Here is a 24,379-nt window from a genome sequence, read left to right as displayed (position 1 = left end):
TGTGCACATGTATCCTAGAACTTAAAGTACAATAAAAAATAAAGAAAGAAAGAAAAATGAAACGAAACATCATAGGAACCAATCAGATCCACACTGTGGAACAATCTACATGAAAACTGACCTTGCCTCTTCAAAAATCAATGTCATAGTTACTTTATCAATGAAGATCACAAATAAACGGATGAAAAAGGTCAACATTATTAATAATTAAAGAAATGCAAGTATGAATACCATGACACACTTATTAGAAAGCTAAAATTAAAAAACTGACAATACCATGTGCTGACAAGGATGCAAAGTAGCTGGAACTCTCATACACTGCTGGTAGGAATGCAAATGGCACAGCAATTATGGAAAACAACTGGCAGTTTACAATGTCAAATATTCCATTACTATTTGACTCAACAATCCCACTCCTATGTATTTACCCAAGTGAAATGAAAACTTGTATTTATGCAAAAACCTGTGAGCAAATGTTTATGGCAGCTCTATTCAAAATCACAAAGGCTGGAAAAAAAAAATCAAAATATTCCTCTTCTACAGAATGGAAAAACAAGCTGTGGTATATCCACACGATGGTACACTACTCAGCAACAAAAAAGGAACAAACTATTGATAAACGCAAGAACATGGATGAATCTCAAATGCATTATGCTAAGTGAAAAAAAAAACAGACTTAAGAGCCTACGAACCACATGAGAAAGGCAAAACTTGTAGGGAGAGAGAACAGATTAGTGGTTAACGGTAGGGAGAGAGTTTGACAATGGAGGGAATTTTGGAAAGGAGGATGAAACTTCTATTTCTTAATTTTGATGATTATTACAAGAATCAATACAAAAACACACAGGTCTTTACACCAAAAAGTATGACTTTTCCTGTATGTAAATTTTTTAAAAAAACACTTAAAATTTGTAAAATGAAAAAAAGTCACTGATATGGTGGGTAGGGGGAAAGGCTGATAGAACTGTTCAAGTTTAAAAGAGACCAAAGAGGCTAGTCTGAAGTTATCACAGTGAGTTATCTCAATTGATTGTTCACGGTCAGTTACAGATCAAACTCCTTGTTCCGCTCTTTCCCCACTCTTCTCACTACTGCACTTGACCAGCCTAAAAAAAGAAAAGAAAGAGAGAGAGACCAAAGAGGCATAACAACCAAATGCAATGAATTTCAACTAGCTCTTCCTATTTGACGTAGGAGGAAAAATTGCTATAAAAAAAATTGGAAGACAACTGGGGAAATGTGAATGAATACAGACCACATTTTAGATGGAATTATGAAATTCTTGTTAATTTTCATAATGTGATAATGGCAATGGGATTAAATAGGACACTATCCTTATTCTTAGATGTATGCTGAAATATTTCGGGTAAATTGCCTTGATGTCTGCACCTTACTTTCAAGAAGTTCTTTTTTTAAAGTTGTGTTTTTATCTATATGTGTTTGTATGTGCCTGTATATACACAAAAATAAAACAAATATAAGCAAAATGAAAAATATAAATAAATGATAAATATGAATGACAATTGCAGAATCTGGGTTAAAAGACTACAACTATTCACTGAGCTTTTTTTAGCATTTCTGTATATTTGAAAATTTCAAAATAATAAGTGGAGATAAATCATTCACAAAACTAATCTTGGCAAACCAGTGTGTTGTTGAGGGAAGAGAGAGACCCTCTCATATTGTTTTATATTGTTTTATACTCAGAAAAGGAAAGAGAAGCGAAACTAAAGGGAGGTAGCCTGGCGCCTAGGCACCAGACCCAAAACCAGGCCTGGGCCTGCCTGACCTAAGCCTGGGAGTTAAAATTTGACCCCGACCTAGCAACCGATGTTATGTATAGATTCCAGACATTGTATGGAAGGACACTGTGAAACCTCCTGTTCTGTTCTGTTTCACTCTGACCACCAGCGCTTGCAGCCCCTGTCACATACCCCCGGCTTGCTCAATCGATCACGACCCTCTCACATGCACCCCCTCAGAGTTGTGAGCCCTTAAAAGGGACAGAAGTTGGGCACCCGACAAGCTCAGATTTTAAGATGCTAGCCTGCCGATACTCCCAGCTGATTAAAGCCACTCCCTTCACTATCTCGGTGTCTGAGGGGTTTTGTCCGCGGCTCGTCCTGCTACATTGTGAAATCCTCTCTGGAAGATTTTTCGTCCAAAATGTCTTTTTTAAATAGCTGTTTTCCCAGTAGACAGAATCAAAATTCACGTACAGCATTTGATTATTTCTCTCTGATCTCTTTTAAACATGATCAGTGCCCAATATCGGACCTCTGATGATGAGACACTGTCCACTTTGCTGGCCTGATTCCATGCCCAGCACTGTCTATGCTCTCCTCCTCGATGTCGTAAGCCACGTCCTTCCTCACTGCTAGGCTCCTGCCACGTCACTCTACTTGCTCCTCTTTCCTGCCGTGATAAAGCTGGTCTGGAACGCTCTGAGCCCCACAGGCACAGTCAGAGACGGCATGACCACCCCTGTGGTCTCAGTGCCACACGCGCCTCTCCCACACTTTTCATGCCACTGTCGTTATTTGTTGACTTTTCTCAGGTGCCAATTTACCAGAATGGGAGGAAAGAAATCCCATTCACTCTTCTATCACTTTATGCCCAATACAGTTCCTAGACACGCTGAAGAAAATAGTTGTTTTAACTGAAGGTTTCTCAACCTCAGCGTTTCTCAACCTCAGCACTGCTGACATTTTGGACTGGAAACTTCTTTGTTGTGGGAGCTGCCCTGGACGTTGTAGGATGTTCAGCAGTGCTTAAATATTGAATAAATGAATGAATGATCCTGAGGTATTCTTATACAAATGGCAATTATTGGGTGGGGTTGTGGGAAAGGCTATACAAAGAAAATTACAACCTCTGAAGATGGAGAGTTCTGGAGTCAGTGACAGAGGCCTGGTGATGACAGTGAGAGTGCAGCCCAAGTGACAACACAGCTGGGCTGAGGAGGGTTCAAAGTAAACACACACATTCATTCCTCCCAGCCAGCATGTGTATACAGTTTTGGAATGGTCCAAAGAGCATTTTTATATTGTGTGCAACTGAGAGAAAGTGGTATAACAGAGGTCTTTTTGGTTTTGGTATAAAGCAATTTCAAGCAAAGGCAAAATGATGATCATTGATTTCAACCTAGGATATAAAGGGCCATATAAGACTGATTACATGTGGTCATACCACTTGCTGAAAGTTTCAGTGCTTTCCTTCGGCCCCTGAATTTCTTCCTTTTTCACATTAGAAGACTGTCAACTCACAAGAGAAAACTGATGGGCTCAGAGGACTTTATCAGGCTTGATTATCAAAACGAATATGTTGTTTTTCCAAGTCGATAAAACACTGGAGAGCTCAAAGCAGGAGGAGCAACATCTCCCCAGAAAATGAGCGTTTTTCTTGCTGGCAGCTAAGCTTCTTGGTGGACAATAAACCAAAACAATCTCTCCTTGATTGCATTTTTGACTTGTAAATGTTTTTAATTGGCTTAACCAATGCTCTCATTAAGAGACATATTCACTAACTTTGGTTCTTCATAATAAATTTATATTTTAAAACAGCTCTTTGATGTTTAATTCAGAGAAATTAAAACAAACACTAGTTAAAAAGAATGAATGTATAAATAAGTCAAATATCAACTATAACAAATCATCATTTAAAAATATGATCTTTTAGTGGTATTTTAGAATAAATACATGTATTTGATTTTTATGTTTAAAGAAATCTGCATTTATGGTCATTACAGATTCAAGTTGCCACATAAAGAAATGCTGTTATCATGCAACAAAACAGTTGGTCCCCAAAATCCTTGTAAGAAATCTATCTATCTAATCTAGTCAAGGGGAGAGTTTGAAGCTCAGTTCTCTCTCCGATTTTATTATCACTAATTATTTTGTAGAAATTTTTTTGTCCTTTGGTTTTTAACTAGACATGATTATTTAAATATATAATCACTATAGAAAGAGAAAAGAAAGAAACACAGAAAAGCCAAAAGAAATAAATTACCCAAATCTTAATAGCCAGAGAAAACTACTGGTGTTAACATGGGATTATATCCGCCCAGGCCATTTATACAAAAGCAAAAATCTACACATATGCCTTTATAAGCTTTTCACTTAGCACTACGTCATGGCTGTCTTTCCAAGGATAAAGACTTACATACAGTTTTGTTTATAGTGGCAAGATATATCATTATAAGGATGGGTCAACATTTAATCAATTGTCTAATGTTGGACACACAGCTCCTTCTCAGTCTTGAACCTTACACACATTAGTATGAAGAACCCGTGAATTTTTTTCTTAGAGTTTCTTTCTTTGGTGTCATTCTTATAGTCAAGGTCTCCCCACCCAAAGATCAGATAAATATTCACCTATAATTCTTTCCAGCCCTTTTATGGTTTTGTTATATTCATATATTTAACTTGACTGAATTTCATTTCAGTGTATACCTTAAAAGAGTGGACTTTATCCACTCTCTCCACATGGCTTGCCATTTGTACCAGCAACATTTAATAACTAATTAATCATTTTTCCACTGACAAAAAATGCCTACCACAAATTTGCGGTGGGGGGGGGGGGGGCGGCGGTTCTTTGTTTTTGTTTTGTTTTTGAGATGGAGCCTTGCTGTGTCGCCTAGGCTGGAGTGCAATGGCGCAATCTTGGCTCACTGAAACCAATCTCTGCCTTCCAGGTTCAGGGCTGTCTCCTGCATCAGCCTCCGGAGTAGCTGGGATTACAGGCGTGTGTCACCACACCGGGCTAATTTTTATTTTTTAGTAGAGATGGGGTTTCACCATGTTGGCCAGGCTGGTCTCGAACTCCTGACCTCGAGTGATCCGCCCACTTCACCCTCCCAAAGTGCTGGGATTACAGGTGTGAGCCACACATCTAGCCTACAAATTTGTATGTATCTATACTTTTGACAGTTCGTGGACTTTATGATCTGTTCTATTTATCTGTCCATTTATTCTGGTGCCAATATCAGAATTTTTCAGTTACTGTAGCTTTATTTTCTTCAAAAATGTCCATGGCCATTATCTCATATTTATTCTATGTGATTTACTTCAGAATCATATATTCTGATACCCTGTTTGCTCATTATTGTCATTTTATAATGTTAACTAGTTTACTCTGGGTTTTACAATATTTTTTTCTGTTAGCTTATCTACTTTTCCCCTAAAATTATCATGTATTTAATCATGTCTAAATAAAAACCAAAGGGGAACAAAATAAAATTCCAAAAAATAATTGTTGGTAGACCTGAAGGTTGCCCCCAAATTTTTGGTTTATTTTGGTGATGTCTGTGTACCCAGTCTCTGAATGTTACTGAATCCTAAGGTAGAAAGAGTCTCTACCTCTTCTAGGCCTGCTTTTGGTCTCCAATTAGCAGGGTCTATAGTGGTCTACTAGCATTTGTTAAATTCATTCCTTATGTCATCCCACCAACTGTCTCAGAAAGGGAAGCCATTGGCTGGTTCTTGGTGTCTTCCTGAAGTTGGTCTGTCCTTCACATGTTATATCAGATAAAAACTTCTCAACACCTATAGAATGCAATGGACACCACTTCCCTGTCAGCTCCCTGTTTTCTCCTTACTTTTCTTTTTCTCAGTTTATGGAGTTTTCTCCTTACTTTCCATTTTCTTTGCAATTTTTACTGGTTTCTTCCCTTCCTTCACCATCTTCCCAGGAAATCTTGAGTTAGATCACTTTGTGGAACTTTGTATGAGCAAGTTATACCACTAATAAACATTAAAATAATGAGACAGCCTAAGATGAACTGCTCAAAGAAAAAGAAGACTAGCTCTGAATTCATGCATGACCACACTATGTATTTTGAAAGAAGAAAGAAAATATAGCAAAACTTGCCAATCAATAAGCAATTTGCTGATCAATAAGTAATTTCCCTGTACTACTCAATGCAGGCAGATCTCCACAGTGGGCAGATGCAAGAGTTTTTGTTTTTGTTTTTTTCTTTTGACATGCGTAAAATTTCTTTCATTTGAGAAAGTAATGTGTATGCATAGTTTTAAAGAATAAAGACAAAGAATACACAGAAATGATCTCCCATCCATTCCTGCTCTGCATCCCTCTACCATCCTACAGTGTTCTCCCCAGAGACAAGCCCTGTTATTTATCTACTGGTTTACAAATAGAAAAATCCTTCATTATCCCTCAAATTAAAACTGATCAGCATATTGAGATATGATATGATATTGAGAAGATACAGTATGTAATTGTTAAGAAAAGCTAGATTAATATCAAAGGTATTGTACTGGATAAAACTTAGGCAGATGCACAAAAAAGATATACTACCTCTCCCTTTTTATTAATAAATATGAAAATAATTTATAAATCATTTACTCAAATATTTACTGAGCATCTACCATATGCTAGGGACTGTCCTAAGTGGTATGGACAGAAAATGAGGCAAGACATACTCCATCTACTACCCTCCATTTCATTTTATTAAGATAATTGCTAATAATAGCTGACAGTTATATTTTAAGTGCTAAATCAAAATGTCATCACATAAAAGTCATTTGTGAATCAAATGGAACAATCTCAACACAGATCTAAAACTCTTAATGCTTCCTTGGATCCTGGACCATAATACCATAATACTGTACTTGCGGTAAGCTCAGAGCAGGAAGGAATGGCCTGATGACAAATCACCCCCATCTTAATGTCCTAACATCCCCTATACTGTCAGTCGACCTTGGGTGTGTTCACACAAAACAGCACACAGGAAGACGCGAAGGTGACGTGGCCTTCCTGTGTGGGAAGGGCATAATCTTAACATAGAAGGTGCCTGTTGCTCTTTACGGGCAGAAAAAAGAGCCAGTATCACTTACAATTGGACAGACCTCTTTGGTAGGGGCCAGCCAACCTGTACACCAGAGGCACACATGGGGGAGCGAGGGTGGAATGTTGAGAAGTGATTTTCCAATGGCCCATCGCTAAGGAAAGAGTCCCTGTTTTTTCAGCTCACACTTTACTGCAATGCTAACTTTGTGCCAGGCCCTATTCTAAGTGCTTTTCATATATTTACTCATTTAATGCCCACAGCAGCCCTATGAGGCAGAAACTATATTTATTCCCATCTGACAGATAAGGAAACCGAGGATCAGAGAGGTTATGTACCCTGGCCAAGGTCACAGTTAGTGGGCTGTCTATACGAGCCACATGGAGTGAGGTTCTGGAGATGGAAGTTGGGGTTAGTCAGAACTGATGCCTTAAAATGTCCTTGTCAAAGTTGCCTCTTCTATGCAAAATGATAATTCTGAAATCAGCAACCTAAAAAACAGCAGCCACTTGTGCTACGTGTTTTATAAAAGAAAAGCCCAATCCTAACAAACCCTTTAAAGTAGGCACTTTAACCACCCATTTTATAGAGCAGGAAATTAAGGTCTGGAAGGTAACTTCCCCTAGCTAGTGAGATCTGAAGTCAGGATCTTAGCTGTCTGACTCCAGGACCCATGCTTTTTTCATTTCACTACAGTAACTATGTGTGAGTGAGAAATTCCAACATCATCACAATCAGAAAAATAGTGGCTCTGTCTGCTCTGATGGTTTATGCTTGTGCTAACACAGGCTGTCCTCCTAGTGGGGAGAAGTCTTTGGCACAAGTAATTAATTTATATTAATGCTTAGCTCTCACTCCTATGTAGTATTCATATTTGACACAGTATAATTTTTCTCATTTTCAAACACAGATTTTCACACCATACATATGTAGCAGATAATTCAATAATAAATTGACTGTGATCAAACACTTGGCAAAAGCTTGAGAAGTCAAATAGTTTTTAAAAGTCTAATATTTCCTTAGACTTCCAAACTGTCTCCATTTTAAGGTTAGAGCATCTAAAAGCAAACCAAAGTACCTGTCTGATAACATTATAGCCCCCTACAGAAATGCCTCCACAAGTTAGGGCACTTGAGAAACTATAGTGAACCATCTGAATGGTTTTCTAAAACTATCTTGAGGACATAGAGTATTGTGTAAATCCAGGTTCCCTGATCCTTTTGTTTAATAACAGGAAAGAGGCACTACTTTTTTCTTTTCACTTGTGCTAACATGAAAACATAAGAGCAAGCAGTAAGGCCTAACTGTATAAAAACTGTACATGTCTTACGTGGTAAGAACACACTGTCCCTCTTACCCCAGATGTTCTCTAAAAGTTTCTGTACCTAATTATCCTATCTACATTTTAAACGTTCTTACTTTCTTTTTCAAGTAGGTGAAGTTAGAAATAAAAAAATAAATATTAAACTTTGATATATTTATTGTTTAATATTAATATTAAACTTTAATATATGGTTAATCTAAAGTTCAATAATCTATGAAAAATTATCAAATTCACAGGACTCAACAATAAAAAAGAACCAGAGAAGTAACGACCTCTAATGAAATGCGATTGGTACATCTGCCCTGAAGAGAGCTTTTTGAAAGGAAGGAAAGGAGGGAGGAAAAAGGAAAGTTGAAGGCTGCAGACATTTCTAAGTACTAAAGTGGGTAGACTAAGTAGGAGAAAAGTTAATTACCAAATGGTTAAAGTCAAAGTGTAATATTGGGACCCGAGAGACTTCGAGATTAAACAGACGAACTTACGTCTGCTCTCCCCTCCTTCCGAATCACCATAAAATGACAGCCCACAGTGCCTGGGCCTTGGAGAACCCCAGGAGATAGAGTCTAGGCCCTCAGAAGGGCTGCAGAAGGACAGAAGACACTCCTTGTCCCCTCTCTGTCCTTCAGAGCCCCATCCCCTCTCTCACCCAGTGGAAGACAAAAGACTTCCTATCACGTGAGACTGGACTACAGGCAGCACCAGGGGCAGTAACACAATAATGAAAACACCTTTCCACTAAAAGAAGAATTAGGGAGGAAACAGAGACAAGGCAGAGATCAGAAGAAAAGTACAGAGGGATAACACTATATTCATGAAATAAAGTACAGAATGCTATTTTCTAAAAGGAGGTGGGAACATTCAGAGAATAAAAAAGAGCTCTTGGATACTAAACTTATGACTGCTGACATTCAATAGAAGAATTGGGAAATACAGTTAAGAAAAATCTCAAAATAGACGAACCCAAACAAACAAGGAGACACAAAATAGGCGGAAAACATATAACAAATGGTAAGTCCAGAAAATGCAACAGAGGGCCAGAAATAAAGATAGAACATGGAGAAAAGATAATTCTCAAAGAAATAATTCAAGGATTTCACAGAACTAAAGAACAGGTGTTTGTAAGTGTGAAGTCCCACTGGTCGAGGAGACCACAAAGGCATATCATTGTGAAATGTCAAGACACCAGGGATAAAGAGAAGACTGTGGAAGCTTCCAGAGAGAATGAACAGACCCCGTGTAAAGGATCAGGGGTCAGGCTGGCATTAGGCTCTCAACAGCAATGTTAGAGGCAATGGCTAATATCCTCCAAATTTGGAGGGCAGATGGGCATAACGATGTCTGCAGATATGCAAGATTCCAAACTCTCTCTCATGAACCTGCCAAGATAAAGGAGGAGGTTACAAGAAAGGGGGACGGGGCAGAAACAAGAAGCCAAGTGAATTCCCAAGAAGTTGGGAAGTGAGGACAAAAACCCTGCAGCCAGTCTGGAGGTGAATTGCCCAAATGGGAAGGGAACAACATAGTTCCAGGAATACCCTCTCCAAGGAAAACAACACAACACACTGAGAGGCTGTCTGGTGTGTTTAAGCACACTATGTTTAGGAAAGAATCAACGATAGGTACACAGAAACCAAACAAAGAAAAAACAAGGCCGTTTTCAACTCAATTATGCTTAAGGAAACATAATCATGGCACACTACGTAGTTATCTACAAATACAATTTGCACAATAATACAATCACTAAATATTGATTTAACTGAAAGTTGTGATGTGAAACTACACTGGCAGGATGGAACACAAAGACATTCATATTTTATAGTAGAGAGTCAATAAAACTGAAAAACATAGTATTTAGAAATATAGAGGTAAACAGCAGAAAAGGGCTAAAAATTTGAGTCATATACTCTAGGAAATTGGGACAGGGCAGAGACCCATTCTTCTGCTATTACTCTTAAAGGAATATTTGACCTTAAAAATTATTTATATGTATCACTTTCATAAAAACAAAATATGATTAGATAAAAAAGCTGAATTTTCTTGGTCAACTGTAAGTGAAAAAAATGAGTAAAATGTAGTTTTTAAATTACGGCAGGTACTAAGACTGATACTCAATTTGTGCCTATAAACCAAAAATAAAATTCTAAGCTCCCCATCTGACTGAGGGTCCTTCACTCAGCCAAGGGCATTCCAAAGCTAACCTGAAAACTAGTTCAGGCCATGATGGGACATGGGGGGTTGAACATGCCTCATTATACCCTCCTTCCTTTGGAATTCAGGCCCAGATGACCAGCATTAACATCAAAACAGAGACCTTAAGACTGACAGAAATGATAGGAAACATTTACAATTTATTATTTCTGAAGCCCACTATCTGGAGGCTTCATCTGCATGATAAAACTTTGGTCTCAACAATCACTTATCTTAATCCAGACATTCTCTTCTATTGATTTTCATGTTTTTATATAATAACTCTTTCAACCAATTGCCAATCAGAAAATCTTTTCATCTACCAATAACCTGGAAGCCAGAGGCTTTCCAAATCACACTAAAATGACAGTCCACAGTGCCTGAACCTTGGTGAACCTTTTGGACCAAACCAGTGTACATCTTGTATATGTATTGACTGACTGATTGATGTCTTTTTTTTTTTTTTTTTTTTTTTTTTTTTTTGAGACGGAGTCTTGCTCTTGTCGCCCAGGCTGGAGTGCAGTGGCATGATCTTGGCTCACTGCAACCTTTGCCTCCTGGGTTTAAGCAATTCTCCTGCCTCAGCCTCCCGAGTACCTGGGACTACAGGTGTGTGCCACCACCCTTGGCTAATGGTTTGTATTTTTAGTAGAGACTGGGTTTCGCTGTGTTAGCCAGGATGGTCTTGATCTCCTGACCTCATGATCTGCCCACCTCGGCCCCCCAAAGTGCTGGGATTACAGGTGTGAGCCACCGCGCCCAGCCAATTGATGTCTTAGGTCTCCCTATAATGTATAAAACCAAGCTGTAGCCCAACCACCTTGGCACATGTTCTCAGGATCTCCTGAGGCTGTGTCACGAACCATTGGTCACTCATATTTGGCTCAGAATAAGTCTCTTCAAATATTTCATAGAGGTTGACTCTTTTCATTGGCATGCCTTTAGAGAACCATGGGATCTGATGATTGGAAGCCCCTGAACAATCATCTGATATGCCACCTGCTTCCCAGTGTGAGACCAGCTATGTGAACTGTGAACAACTCTGCCCCTAGGAACTGCTCCCAACACAGTTATGGCCCCCAAAACACCATACCCAGGTAAACACACTAACTTTTCCATAGTCAAAGATGGCCAGGCATGACCCTGAAGCCTCTTATCTGCTGGGTTCCTACTTCCACTTCTCTCTAGCTTCTGAGGGGCTCTCTCTGAGTCCCAGACTGTGTGACCAAAAAGGCCTTAGGCAATAGCTCCTAATCTCACATCCCTCCAATCTGGGAGAGCAGCCAGACCAAGACAGACTACTCTTTGTGGCAATTTCAAACCTTGCAAGGATGGGCTGCAGGGTGGAGCCTAGGCTGGGTGCTCATGTGCTTACCACTGGGCAGGGAACAGGGCAGGGATGGGGACACAGTCCGCACCAGGAGCAAAGCTGTACCCTTGCAGTCAGCTGAGGGAGGAGGGTCATTCTCCAGGAGAAACTGGTAATGGGTAGGCAATCCATGAAACAGGCCATGGATGGCAAAGAAAGAGAATGTTTATTAAATTTGTCTCTTGAAAGATTCAATTTTTGGTCATGTTTGAGAATTAATTATGTCTTCTCTAACCAATGATTTTATGCTATAAGCTTCCTGTGCTCTGGGACATGGATGGATGATCAGCATCAAATGCCACAAAGCAGGAATTCAACAAGATGATCATTTGTTTTTAAGAAAATGTCTCTTTGTTTATTTCCTGTGGAAATAATGACTTCCTGGGTAACTGTGGCAAGAGTAAAAAAAATCTGCTTCCAGACCTTAAACCTTTTACTCATAAGTTTAGTAATGGGACATTTTTATAGCGTCTTGGTGACTTTACAATTTTTGTCTTCAGGTGGTGTGTTTTTTGTTATTTCCATTTGCATTGTAAAACGGTATCTCATCAGAGGAGCCAAGCTGCTAGAAATAGATTCAAAAGTAACAGTTCATGTTGATGCCTCTGGGGTTAACATATACACTTGGTCTGGTTCCTAACCATGCCATAAGACACAAAAAACTAAAATCAATTGCCTCAGCACCTCACATTGCTCAAAGATACATAAGCCAACACTATCCACGTGATTGATAAGTGTTAACAGAAAAACAAAACTGTAAAATATCTCAAGATGTTTATACTGAGCCAATATGAGTGACCATGGCCCAGTGTTCAGTTTCAAGATGTCCTGAAACAGTGTGCTTGAGGTGGTTGGGTTACAGTTTGGTTTTATACATTTTAGGGAGACAGAAGTTACAGGCAAAAACATAAATCAATACATGGAAGGTATACATTGGTTCAGCCTAAAGAGGTAGGATACCTTGAAGCAGGGGCTTACAGGTCACCAGTGGATTCCAATATTTTCTGATTAGCAATTGGTTGAAATAATTAAGCTTTGTTTAAAGACAAAAGAAATGCCTGAGTTAAGTTAAGGGGGGCTGTGGACACCAAGGTTCTTTGCTATTATTATTTGATACAGGGTCTCATTCAATTGCCCAGGCTGGAGTGCAGCCTCAACCTCCCAGACTCAATGATCCTCCCACCTTAGCCTCTCGAGTAGCTAGGGCTGCAGGCACACACCACCATGACTGGGTTTTTTGTTTGTTTGTAGAGATGGGGTTTCACCATGTTGCCCAGACTGGTATCAATCTCCTGGGCTCAAGTGATCTGCCCACCTCAGTCTCCCAAAGTGTGGGATTACAGGTGTGAGCTACAGGCCCAGCCAGACCAAGGTTCTTGTTATGCAGATGAAGCCTCCGGGTAGCAGCTTTCAGAGAACATAGAAGGTAAATGTCTCTTTTCAGATCTTAAAGGTAACAAATTCATTTAATCTCTCCTAGATCCCAGAAAGACCTAGAAGGGGAAGGCCTGGCCACATTAATGGAGATATCTCTACAGATGCAAATTCCCCCCACAGGAAACAGTTTTGCAGGGCCATTTCAAAATATATCAAAGAAATATATTTTGGGGGTAAAATATTTTTATTTCCTTCAGAGTCGGCTGTCATATGATGCTATACCAGAATCAGGTTGGAATTTGCTATCTTATGTGCCACTCTTTGTGGCAACAAAGTGTCTGTTTTATCAGCCTAATAATCTCTATTTCAATGTTAATGCTAGTCAGTTGTGCCCAACTCTGACAGGGAAAGGGTATAACGAGGTATGTCTAACCTCCCTTCCCATCACGGCCAAAAACACAGTTTTCCAGTTTTCTCTGAGGCCAAGACAGGGTCCATTCAGTTGGCTGGGGGACTTAAGATTTTATTTTTGGTTTACATCATGGAGGTTGGGGCCGTGTTCTCCGTCAACAGGCACGACCAATTGTCTAAGTATTTACAGTTTATGTCTTTTTTTTTTCATTCTTTTTTTTCACCGGGGCGTTCCTGAGTTTATCTGGGGCACACCCGGGCGAAGGCCCTGGACCTAGAAGGTGTTGGGCCTCCTGGTGGTAAAGCGCGGCTAGTGCTGACGGCGCAGGACCGGGTGGGGTAGCAGGAACTTGATCTTGGAATCGTGGCTTGACGGCTGGCCGGCGGCACTTACTGGCTGCGATCTCCTCCACCTTCATGATCTGGATGGAGTGGGTCCAGGCGCCGTACCGGGCGCCCATGTCTCGCTAGTACTGGATGACAGCGCCTGCGGTGGTCGGGTCCTGGTATTCCCGGTGTCAGGCCTCTGAGCCTGAGCTAAGCCATCAAATCCCCTGTGACCTGCACGTATACATCCAGATGGCCTGAAGCAACTGAAGATCCACAGACGTGAAAATAGCTTAACTGATGACAGTCCACTGTTGTGATTTGTTTCTGCCCCACCCTAACAGATCGATGTACTTTGTGATTTCCTCCACCCTTAAGAAGGTTCTTTATAATCTCCCCCACCCTTAAGAAGTTTCTTTGTAATTCTCCCCGCCCTTGAGAATGTACTTGGTGAGCTTCACCCCCTGCCCCCAAAACATTGCTCTTAACTTCACTGCCTATCCCAAAACCTGTGAGAACCAATGACAATCCCACCACCCTTTGCTGACTCCTTTTTCAGACTCAGCCAGCCTGCACCCAGGTGAAATAAACAGCCATGTTGCTTACACAAAACCTGTTTGGTGATCTCTTCACACAGACACGTGAAACACCCGGTACATGTTGTGGGTGCTGCTCCGGGAGTCATAGCGCAGCCAGATGACAAAGTTCTTCACCCGCAAGGGGGACTTCTCAAACACCTGCCCACAGTAGACAATCTCCCCTGAAGACTTCTTCATCTTCTTTAACTGAGATAGGAAGTACCAGAAGCGGGTCTTGGCGATGACATCATTAGGCGCAAAGATTCGCATGCGGTATAGGGGCAGTGTGTGGCATTTGGGGGTGGGCGGGCAGCGACCCACCACCTTGCACTCTCGTAGTGTGCCCAAGGCCTTCATGGCATCCTCTCCGCGCTCACCGCCACCCGCAAAAGGTACAGTTTATGTCTTTACGGTTAATTGCACTTGAAGAAAATAAAAATATTTTACCCCAAAGTATATTTCTTTGACACATTTTGAAATGGCTGCCACAGGGCCAGCAGACAAAGTGGCCTTGTAAAGCTGTCTCTTGTCGGGGAAATTTGCATCTGTAGAGAATCTCCATTAATGCAGCCAGGCCTTCCCTTTCTAGGCCTTTCACAGATCTGGGAGAGATTGAGTCTGACACCTTTACAAGTCTGAAAAGACATGTTTACTATCTATTCTCTCTAGGGGTTCTAGCTATAAGGCTTCATCCACATAACAAGGCCACTTTTGCTAGCCAAGCCTCCTTTTTTCTCTCCCCTATAACCTGTCTTGCCATTAAAACCTGTTTTGGGTCACACTCTGAGCCTGCATTCTTTTTATAACCTCAAGGTGGTATATAAGCTTCTGTACCTTATTGAGGGGTTGGATCTTCATTCTGAAAGCTCCCATGTATACATGTTAAATAAATCTGCCTTTTCTCCTATTAATCTGCTTTTTGTAAATTGATTTTCAGTGAACCTTTACAGGGCCAAGGGGAAAACTCTCCTTTGGCCCTTAGGGTGAACAGTGAAGAAGACACAAGGGGCACAAGAGGATGCAGCAAGTTTTCACAATAAGACTAGGAGATTACACAGTTTGACAGAATGAACTCGTCATTATTTTTCATTTCAGGTGCTCAGAACGTGTAGTTCAATTAACTGGTATTGAAATTGCACGCCAGAAAAAAACATATATTTCTCTTTTCTTTTCTTTGAGCTAGAAGACTAGTTTGCTACAAAATAGTCTCTTTCCCTGGTGAAAAAAACAAGGAGTGAAATTTAAAACCTGTTTTTAATCTCATGACCATTAGAGGCCCTGATTTAAAAAAAAAAAAAACAAAAATGATTATCTTACAAAAATCAACAACTACCTAAACATTTACAAATAAAAATCTCCTTTCACTGAAGAAGTATTCTATTATAACGAATCACTGGAAAAGAATAAGCCTGTAACAGTACCCTTTGCACCAAATAATGCCTTAAGGGTTCAGAAGTCCTTGAATATTATTTCTTCTGATCCTCACAGCAATTCCATTAGGCTGTTCTCAACGTGATACATGGATGACGGAAAAACAGCCTGAAGTCAGAGAAGGCTTGCATAAAGTCACTCAGCTTACAGGAATCAGGGCTGCAGCCAGGCTTTGACATTTAGCCCTGGCCCCTCTCTTTCTGATAAATCCAGTTTCCTTCCCCTTCTCACATCTCCAACTATGCCACAACAAAGTCTTGCATGGTGTGTGTGTTCCTCTCCTCTCTAAATATTCCCTCCTGTTGCAATAAGTTTCCAGCCTAAAAATGTGAAATTTAAAAACTTTTTATCTAAACACAAGTGAAATAAAAAGCAAAACAATGAGATAACCAAAAACCTGGCAACTTGGAAGCGGGGGGAAGAAAAGTATTTTAGAGGACTCCTTTTAAAACAAGGTCATATTTTAAGATCATAATAGTGAAGATTAAAAACTCAGTAATACTCCACACCTTTACTAATATTGGGCAGTACGCATCATCACAGAACAGATATTTAATATGTACTCGAACTGGTCCAGACCATAGAAAACGATGGAAGGCTCCCCCTAATTCATTCTAAGACGCTAGAACACACTTAATACCAAAGTATGATAAAGAAAAACAGAAACCAATTTCACTTATAAATATTGATGCAAAGATTCTAAATCAAGTACTGGCAAATAGATCCCAGAAGTGAATTTGTTACAGTAGGTAGCTAGTCAGGCATAAGCAGGGCAGGAAGGTGCTCCCAGCACCCATAGACACACACACACCCACCTGGAATGTGAGGTGACCATCAGGTGATGGTCAGGCGGTTGCTGACTCTTTCTAAAATAATAATTGATCACAGCCGGTGCCAGAGAAAGGCAGTCTCCTAATAGATAGAGAACACCTGAAACTGGTAAGCAGCAGCTTCCCGATAAGATCTCAGGAGTTGGACAAGTGGGCTCAGGCATGCATATTAAGAGGCAGAATGGCAGGAGGGCGGGGTTTAAATGGTATATGACCTTCCAGGGACATCTGACTGGTAAGGACCTCAAGTGAGCATATGTACAACTCCAGTAAACACACTGTGCATGCTCATCTCCCAAGCACTAGTAGGCTACTGTGCACGTGGACATCCCACCTCAAGGGAAGAATCAGAAGGAATCCAAGACCCTGGAAGTATGTCAACATACAAAACCCTAAGTCAGGCCAGGCACGGTGGCTCATGCCTGTGATCCCAGCACTTTGGGAAGCTGAGGCAGGGAGATGACTTGAAGTCATAAGTTTGAGACCAGCCTGGCCAACATGACGAAACCCCATCTCTACTAAAAATGCAAAAATTAGCCAGGCATAGTGGCAGGTGCCTGTAATCCCAGCTACTCAGGAGCCTGCGGCATGAGAATCACTTGAACCAGGGAGGCGGAGGCTTCAGTGAGCCGAGACTGCACCATTGCACTCTAGCATGGGAGATAGAGTAAGACTCTATCTCCAAGAAAAACAACAAACAACCCTAAGTCAAAGGTCAAACTGCACACTTCATCTCACAAGTCACCTGCTTGGCCCTCTTCCAAGTGGACTTTACTTCCTTTCATTCATGCTCTAAAGCTTTTAAATAAACTTTCAGTCCTGTTCTAAAACTTGCCTTGGTCTCTCCTTCTGCCTTACACCTTGGTCAAATCCTTCTGAGGAGGCCAGAACTGAAGTTGCTGCAAACCTACATAGATTCACCACCAGTAACAAATTAACAGAAAAATATACGGAATATAATATAATAATATAACATGGTTTATTTCAGGAATGCGGAGATGGCTTAACATTAGCAAAACTATCAACATAATTTATTATATTTTTAAGTGAAAAGATAACCATGCAATAAAACATAAAGGTTGGAAGATGGCCGAATAGGAACAGCTGTGGTCTACAGTTCCCAGCGAGATCAAAGCAGAAGACAGGTGATTTCTGCATTTCCAACTGAGGTCACCAGCATCAAAGACCAAAGGTAAATAAAACCACAAATATAGGGAGAAACCACAGCGAAAGGCTGAAAATTCCAAAAACCAGAATGCCTCAGAAAAAACCAGAGGCCTCCGAAATAATACCACACATCTACCACCATCTGATCTTTGACAAACCTGACACACACAAGCAATGGGGAAAAGATTCCCTATGTAATAAATGGTGTTGAGAAAACTGGCTAGCCATACGCAGAAAACTGCCACTGGGCCCCTTCCTTACACATTATGCAAAAATCAACTCAAGATGGATCAAAGACTTAAACTTAAGACCTAGGACCATAAAAATCCTAGAAGAAAACCTGGCCAATACCATTCAGGACATCAGCATGGGCAAAGATTTCATGTGTAAAACACCAAAAGCAATGGCAACAAAAGCCAAAATTGACAAATGGGATCTAATTAAACTAAAGAGCTTCTGCACAGCAAAAGAAACTTATCATCAGAGTGAACAGGCAACCTACAGAATGGGAGAAAATTTTTGCAATCTTCCCATCTGATAAAGGGCTAATATCCAGAATCTATAAAGAACTTAAACAAATTTACAAGAACAAAGCAAACAACCCCATCAAAAAATGGGCAAAGGATATGAACAGACACTTCTCAAAAGAAGATATTTATGCAGCCAACAGACATAAGAAAAAATGCTCATCATCACGGGTCAATAGAGAAATGCAAATGAAAACCACAATGAGCTACTATCTCATGCCAGTTAGAATGGCGATCATTAAAAAGTCAGGAAACAAGAGATGCTGGAGAGGTTGTGGAAAAATAGGAACACTTTTACACTGTTGGTGGGAATGTAAATTAGTTCAACCACTATGGAAGACAGTGTGGCAATTCCTCAAGGATCTAGAACTAGAAATACCATTTGACCCAGAAATCCCATTACTGGGTATATACCCAAAGGATTATAAATCATTCTACTATAAAGACACATGCATACGTATGTTTACTGTGGCACCATTAACAACCGCAAAGACTTGGAACCAACCCAAATGTCCATCAATGATAGACTGGATGAAGACAATGTGGCACATATACACCAAGGAATACTACGCAGCCATAAAAAAGGATGAGTTCATGTCCTTTGTAGGGAATGGAAACCATCATTCTCAGCAAACTATCACAAGATCAGAAAACCAAACACCTCATGTTCTCACTCATAAGTGGAAGTTGAACAATGAGAACACATGGACACAGGGAGGGGAACATCACACACTAGAGCGTGTGAGGCATGGGGGGATAGGGGAGGGATAACATTAGGAGAAATACCAAATGTAGGTTATGGGTTGATGGGTGCAGCAAACCACCATGGCACGTGTATACCTATGTAACAAAACTGCACGTTCTGCACATGTAACCCAGAACTTAAAGTATAATTTAAAAAATAAATAAGTAAATTCATGCTTCAAATAGTCGATAATGCCTATCCTTTAGGACATCAAACAATTTATTTAATATGCCATTTATTTATTGGAATTATTTAAAATAATGGCAACTAAACAGGCTTCTGCATTTCCACAAAAAAGGACCATTAGCTCTTGAATGAGGTAAGAAACACAATAAAAAATAATTTAAGGTTAAAAAAAAAAAATAAAGGTTAAAAAAGCACTTGCTATACAATTCAATAGTTATTCCCAATTAAAATAAATAAACAGCAAACGACCTAAAATAGAAGTAGAAAAGTATACTTAAATAAAAATCACTTACTACAAACCTACAGCAAACAACTCATTATTATTATTAAGAGACAAGTCTCATTCCATTGCCCAGGTTGGAGTGCAGTAGCATGATCACAGCTCACTGTAATCTCAAACTCCTGGATTCAAGTGATCCTCCTGCCTCAGCCTCCTGAGTAGCTAGTACTACAGGCACATACGACCACACTAGGCTAATTTTTAAATTTTTCACAGAGACAGGGTCTTGCTTTGTTGTCCAGGCTAGTCTTGAACTCCTGGCTTTAAGCAATCCTCCCATTTCTACTTCCCAAAGTGCTGGTATTACAGGCATAAGCCACCACTCCTTGCCTGCAAACACTTTATTAAATGGTGAAATAATAAGGCCGTTACTATTCAAGTCAAGACTAAGACAGAGATGTTTGCAATATTGTTTTGAGCCCCAGCTGATGCCATAAGAGAAGACATAAAATAAATAATATAAGTGGCCAGACATGGTGGCTCACGCCTGTAATCTCAACACTTTGGGAGGTTGAGGCAGGCGGATCACCTGAAGTCAGGGGTTCAAGACCAGCCTGGCCAACATGGTGAAACACTGTCTCTACTACAAATACAACATTAGCTGGGCATGGCGGCAAGCGCCTGTAATCCCAGTTACTGAGGTGGCTGAGGCAGCAGAATTGCTTGAACCTAGGAGGCGGAGGTTGCAATGAGCTGAGATCATGCCATCACACTCTAGCCTGGGCAACAAAAGCGAAACTCCATCTCAAAAAATAAAAAATAGAATGAATAAATGAGTATTAGCAGAAAAAAGAAAACATTATCTTTATTTGCAGCTATGAGTAGGAACCCAAGAAAAACTAACAACCAATTATAACTAATAAGAGGGCTTAGTAGTTATGGGATATATTTTTCAAAAGTTCTTCTTTACAGTAGTAATAACTAGTTAAAAATGAAGATTGATTAGAAAAATACTATTTACAAGAGAAATAAATGCAATGAATTACCAATGAAAAACAAGGAAAGTACAGAGCTTATATGAAAGAACTATAAAATTTTATTGAAGTATATATAATAAACGATTGACAAACAGAGACAGTGAATACGTTTTTAGGAGGATAATCTCATCACAAAAGTGTTACTCCTTCCAAAATTCACATACAAATTTAACAGAATTTCAATCAGAGCCTAATGAATTTTGTTGAAGCTGAACTAAGTAAGTTTAAAGTTTACATAGAAAAGTAAATGTAAAAGAATTATCAACAAATTTCTAGGGAAAAATTGTAGTAGGAAAATTTTTAGGAAAAATTTCTCCCTATCAAATACTAAAACTTACTATAACAACTATAATCAAAACAATATGGATTGGCTCAAAAACAGACAAAAAGGTCAGTGAAACAGAAAAGAATCTCAAAATACATGTGATAAAAGTGTACTTTAGGTTACTGGAAAAGATAGTGTAATAAATTATATAAATGCCTATTCCTTTGGAAAATAAGAAGTTGGACTCCTACTTCAAAACAAAAATAATGAAAAAAGTAATTTTGAAATTAATGCAATATCTAAATGTAAATAAGATACATAGCAAACAAAATTCAAAACTCCCCCAAGAAATTCTGAGGATTATTTGGAAGTCTTAAGCATAACAAGAAACCAGGAGAAACAAAGAAAAATACACACTTGGGTTATATAAAAATGGAAAAAAGTATGTATGTAATATATGCCAGAGACAAAATGAAAATACTAAACAATAGGAGAAAATATTTGTAACATGTCACCAAAGAGTTAATATACTTAAAACACAAAATTGCTGCAAATTCACAAGAAGAAGATAAACCACACTCAAAGGAAAAACGAGCTTAAGTCATGTGTAGGCAACTTCACAGATGAGGAATGGCAAGTGGCCATTCAACATAATAAAAAAGTTTTCTTTCTCACTGCTGGTCAGGAAATTGAACCTAATGCCACCTCAGACAACATTTTGCCTATCCAATTTGGGAAAAATTATTTTTAAGAGCAAGTAGGCAGTAAGGTATATGAAAATGGGGCTGTCATAAATAACTTACCAGGACACTTTTGGAAACGATCTCACTGTACCTATTAAAAATAGTGCCTACTCTTTGATCCAGCAATCCTGGTTTTAGGAATATATACTCTATTGAAAAAGGGTATGTGTATAGAAAAGTTACATTGCCGGTAACTCAAAATATTGGAAAACAATCAGAATGCCTACTGACAGGAGAAAAGCTGGACCTTGTGGAATATTCTGTAGCCATTACAAAGAGCAAGGTATATATTTATTTACCTGTATATATTGACATATGCAACCCCACTGTAGCCATGACAAACATGGTTCCCTAGTGGTCTATCCCTAAGGAGTGTCAAATTTCAGAAGCACAGATCAGACACCAAAACCTAATTTAAGAACAATTCTATTCTTTTTTTTGAGGCCGGCTTGAGCTCTGTCACCCAGGCTTGAGTGCAGTGGCACGATCTCGGCTCACTGCAACCTCCATCTTCCAAGCTCAAGCAATCCTCCTCCCTCAGCCTCCTGACTACTTGGGACTACAGGGGCATGCCACCATATCTTGCTGATTTACATTTTTTGGGGGGGGGTGGGGGGGAGCAGGGGTAGAGACAGGGTTTCGCCATGTTGCCCAAGCTGGTTATTCTATTCTTTATTCACATTTTTTGCATGGTACTTACCATGTCTCCCCCTTTCTTCCCACCAGTTTTCTCCACACTTCACCACTATGAAGCTTCTTCTTTGTCCCCCACCCTTGAACCAGAGCACCCAACTAAACCAAGCCCAAACCAAAATTCAAATCCTGCTCTGATTTTTGTTCTCTTCTCCCTTTCTCCTCCCTGTTCTGGAGATGTACAGTGATGTAAGCTCCTTCCTGTTCCTGAAGATGTACAGTGATTTAGGCCATGTCCTCCCCCAGCTATGGAATTTCCCATCTTCATATGTTGCATCCTTAAAGAAAAAGAACATCCCTACTTGGCAGTATGGGAGTAGGAGATAGGACTGGGCTAGCAATTGCAGAATTTTCTTTGGTAGATGGGATGAAGAGTACATATGTGAGCACTTTTTCTTCTTCTGTCACATTTCAAAAGATTTTTGTGATTTTGAATTAAGTGCAGACAATAAACCTACTGGAGGGTAAATGTGTAATTCCTACTCCCTCATCCCACAGGAGGCACATGCAAACTTACCTAGCACATAAAAGTCAGCGTGTGCACAGAAGGAAATACCTATAGTCTTTATCTGGTTGCAAGAAGCAAGTAATGCTTTTGTATTAAAGAGAAAAGATAGAAAACTTTAATAGTTCACAAAACAAAGAAAAGTATCCCCTAGTCACATAACCCTGTCTCCTTACATGCTTCTTTTACCTCCTCTTTCTTTGGGAGAACTGTCTTCAGAGTTTCAACCTTTGGCAAACAGCACATACTTCTTCTGCTCTGTTTTTTCCTGATTGCAGAAAACTCTAGTCCCAGAAAAGTAGAGAAAGGTCCTCCCTTTCAGGCTTGTGTTCCCTCAGCAGGGTGGATCTAAGGCTAGTTAAGGAATCCACCCTACTGAATCTTTGTGACACTGTTCCTAAGACAGACATCCTGAGGAGCCTAAGTCCCTGGAGTGAGGGAAAGCAGGGGCCCCTACAGCCTCCCAGATGCCCTCTGCCCTCCTACAGAACCTTCCTATGCCTGTGGTTTTCATGGGGGAGGGGAGCAGCATGGATGGGGATTTGTATATTTCTGTGATATATATTCACATATTTCTATGAAATATAGATTTATATTCTGTATTTCTATTAATTCACCTCAAATACAATATTTTTGATACTGTTTTGCTGTGATATATGAAAGGAAAAGCCAGTACAAATTGAGCTATTCTAAACATAGACTTAAAAGACCTGAAAGTGGAAATTACGAATGTATCCTAATAGTGATGCTTAATTGTAATTCTCTTGCATCATCTCTGTACTTCTTATGTGGAATGACTCATATACTGTGTCCCTATCAGAATAAATTCTCAGCTGTGAATCAAGCATTAATCTGGTAATTATTTTAAAAGGATGTAAGTAGCATCAAATTTTCTGTTCATGTATTTTTTAGAAAAGCATAAAACACTGAAGCCTTGTTCTGCACTGCAAAGTGTCTATGTGCAGCAGGGTAAGACTTGATACTTGGTTTAGCCACTGACTGGCTGTTGGCAGGTACAGCAAGGAGACAGTGGGAGTTTTCCTGCCCACTTCTTGGGAAGCCACTGGCTGTTCTGGCCTTGGATACTTCTAATGCCTCCCCAGAAGATGGATGGTACCCAGCGGGCAAACCAACTGCCCTCCACGTCTACAAAATCCAGCTGATTGAGGGAAGAACTGTGCAGAAGAGCAGATGTGACCTAACCTGGGAGGACAATCCCTGATGGCAGTGTTACCTGCCAATTGTGTCAGTAGGAGAGACTTGCCCCCAGCATATCCTAGAAAGTAACAGAAACTCTGATGGGACGGCACGTGGAGGGAAGAGTGGGGAATAAACACCACCTCCCGTGGCTTTCAAAGCCTGCGTAAAAGATCCCAAGTGCAAAGCTTGGCACAGAGGAAACCAGCCATTCCCTTCCCTCTACTTTGAGGTCTGGACTATGCAGCTTACTATAGCTGAGATTTACTGATGCTGTCCTTTGTTTTTCAAAAAATATAATCCTCCCTCTTATTCGTGCACATCCCCAGAGAGAAGCAAAGAGCAGTCAAAACATGAATGGGACTGTCCTTTTCAGCAGGTGGGGCAGGAGGGGAATAAAATTCAGAAAAATAAGATATAACATTTCTTGTACTCAGTGCTACAAAATAATTTAA

The 24,379-nt window shown here is 39.9% G+C and overlaps 1 protein-coding gene and 1 pseudogene across 6 annotated transcripts in view; both read right to left on the bottom strand.

The window, feature by feature from the left end:
* Positions 1-24,379, bottom strand: part of ANO10 (anoctamin 10) — a 246,921-nt gene that overhangs the window by 111,033 nt on the left and 111,509 nt on the right. The window lies entirely within an intron of this gene.
* On the bottom strand, positions 12,952-17,131 carry LOC100999636 (annotated as a pseudogene). The gene is made up of 2 exons (XR_160099.5): positions 14,442-17,131; positions 12,952-13,976 (listed from the first exon to the last, which is right to left on the bottom strand). The product of XR_160099.5 is annotated as a 60S ribosomal protein L18a-like (transcript).

The sequence above is a fragment of the Papio anubis genome, chromosome 2, assembly GCF_008728515.1.
Source record: "Papio anubis isolate 15944 chromosome 2, Panubis1.0, whole genome shotgun sequence".
In the NCBI taxonomy this organism is placed as follows: Eukaryota; Metazoa; Chordata; class Mammalia; order Primates; family Cercopithecidae; genus Papio; species Papio anubis.
Note: the sequence above shows the minus strand (reverse complement) of the source record. Positions and strands in the feature narration are given on the sequence as shown.